Source organism: Theropithecus gelada, chromosome 4 (assembly GCF_003255815.1).
Source record: "Theropithecus gelada isolate Dixy chromosome 4, Tgel_1.0, whole genome shotgun sequence".
Taxonomy (NCBI): domain Eukaryota; kingdom Metazoa; phylum Chordata; class Mammalia; order Primates; family Cercopithecidae; genus Theropithecus; species Theropithecus gelada.
In genome coordinates, this window is record NC_037671.1 from 128,275,278 (window position 1) to 128,278,156 (window position 2,879).

Below are 2,879 nucleotides of genomic sequence, written 5' to 3' on the forward strand. Positions count from 1 at the left end.
GCGGGCGGGGCCGCGCAGGGCGGCCGTTAGCGGGACCCGGCCGGCGCGCTCCCGCTGCCCGACGCCCCCCGACCCGGGCAGCAGCCGGCGCCGTGCCCCCTCCTCCCTGCCTCCCCGGCGGGGCGGGCGGCGGGGGCGACGGGAGCGTGACGGGCGGCGGCGCTCGGCGGCCCCGGGCCTGGGCGCAGGGACTGGGTCGCCGCCGTGCGGGGCGCCCGGGGCGGGTGGGTGTGGGTTGCAGGGCCGACGGCCGCGGGGGGGCGCGGGGCTTTCCACGGTACGGGGCGGGCGGGGCTCGGGCGCGGTTGGGGCTGGCGCGGCAGGCGGGAGGAATTCCAGCGGGACGCGCCAGCGCTGCCTCCGCCTCGCCTCCCGTTACTATAGTTTTTTCAGAACCTCTCATCCACCCCGCAGAAAAGAAATTTTTTTTAACGTCCTGTTGCTTCACGGGGGACTTTCGGGGTGGGCGTCACGTGGCCCGACACGTAGCCATGGGGCTCCAGAGCGCGTGCGCGCGTCGAGCCCCGTGGCCACGCCCCTTCCGAGGGTCGCTCCGCCCCCGCCGGGCCCCGCGAGCGCGCGGTGGGGGAGGGAAGGGGCCCGGAGCGCGCCTGCGTGGGGCGTGGGGCGTGGGCGGGGCTGGGGGCGGCAGCCGCCTAGGGGCTGGGGCTACCCGTTTAGGGCCGGGTGCTGGCCAGTCGCCCACGGTGCGGAGGGCTGGTGGGCTTGCCCTGGCCGTCGGGCCCGCCACCTCGCGGGTCTTGGCTGCGGGGCGGGGGTGTGGCGGGGGAGCCGAGAACTGGAGTTTGAGGCTTTCTGAGGCGCGTGCCGCGGCGTCCGCCTCTGCGGGGTAGGGCGCCCGTCGCGCCGGGCTCCCGCTTTGTCGCCGAGGGAACCACGCGCGACGCCCCTCCCGTCGCCGCCGTGGCTCCCTTCCGTGTTCGTGATTTGCTGAGAGGCTGGAAAGCAGCACGGCGGAGAGAAGCCTCGCGTTCGCCAGGCGGGGAAGCGTGCGCGGACACGCGTGCGCACCCACGGGGCGGTGGGCGGGCGTGGGGGGTCTGGGCCAAGCGGTTGACGCGCCGCCAGGGAAGCGATCTTGTTGCACCTTCTCGTTATTCTGAAAGCAAATCGTAGCGAGACCCGAGCGCAGCGGCTTAGCAAATTATAAGGGGAGCGTTAGTCGTGCTCGAAACGCTTCTTTCGCGATGGCATCAGTGTTCCGTGAGGGAATGAAGCCGCAGTAAGAAAGAGCCTGTGCGCGTAGTCTGAAAAGCAGAAGTCAACATTTTTACAGATGAAGAAAGAATACGGAGGCAAGAGGTCTTTCTCTGCAGTGTGGTGGATTTCCAGCATTTAGATTTGTTTGGAAGAATTTTCTGAGCTGCAACAATGAAGTCCTGCTTGATCTATAGAAGTCGACAGTCCCTAAATCTACATCTGCATCTGCATTTTGTTGCAAATCCTTTATAACATTCCATTAAAATAATGCAGTTATTTAATATCCAATTGATACTGAGTAATTCGCGGCTGAAATTTACTGTTAATCATTCTGTCTTCTGACTTAATAGTGAACGTAGGTGATTTTTTTTGTGAAATGTTGCTTCACACGAATTCTGAGAATCACCTCTAAGTTTGAGTTGTACTGAAGGCACTGTAAGAATTTCAAACGAACGTTGAGTGGCCAGTAGTTTCTGGCCTTTTCATTTAACAAGCACAGAGTTCGTTTGTAAAATTAAGTTACTTTGACAGAGGAAATGTAATAGCCTTGGTAGACAACGTTAAAAATGTAACTCTCAGATATTTTAAATTCTCCAACAGCCGTATCTGTTTTAGAGCCATAGAATATTTACTTACTGAATTGCCTATTTAAAGATGAACTTTCTAAATGCAGGGAATAGTAACTTGAAAAAAAGCTCTGGTCTCTGAGTAATGAATGCTGTTTCAGTACCTAGAAAAATAGTTACACAAGGTTTTGATGCTGCTAGTATAAAATGCAACCCCCTTCTTAATGGCCTGCTTATTTCTTAAGCTCCTAGGCACTATGCCGAATGTTCTACATACATATCTCATTTAATCATCAGTAGAAGTTGGGCTTAGGTTAGACTGTTATCCCAATTTTACAAATAAGGGGAAACCCAAGAAAGATGAAGTTCAGTGCCTTGTGCAAGAATACAGCTTATGAGTCCTGTGTCTGGGATTATAATACAATTATATTTTATTGTAAAGCTTATGGTTTTTTTCTTTTTTTTTCCTCGCCCTATCCTTTAAGTCAGGTTGAATTTTATGACAATATTCCACCATTTTTGACCCGTAGAAACGGCAGTGTCATAAGGCTCAACCACTTAAACCAGATTAAAGAACAATGATAGGCAATTTTCATTTCCTATGTATTAAATCTCTTATGGTTACAGCATTAGATAATAGCTACTGTGTGTTACTTTTTTTTTTTTTTTTTTTTTTTTTTTGGTGAAACGGAATTTCGCTCTTGTCGCCCAGGCTGGAGTGCAACGGTGCGATCTCGGCTCACTGCAACCTCAGCCTTCCGGGTTCAAGCGATTCTCCTGCCCCATCCTTCCTAGTAGCTGGGATTACAGGCATGCGTCACCACGTCTAGCTAATTTTGTATTTTTAGTAGAGACGGGGGTTTCTCCATGTTGTTCAAGCTGGTCTTGAACTCCCGACCTCAAGTGATCTGCCCGCCTCAGCCTCCCAAAGTGCTGGGATTACAGGCGTGAGCCACCATGCCCAGCAGGTTACCTTTTCAAATCTATGTAGATCACTTCACTAACTGACAGTTCCTCAATGGTTTCTTCTCTCAAAAAAGAAAAAAAATCCGAAGAGCTTACCAAGGCCTGCAAGACGACAGGTGTGGCCCC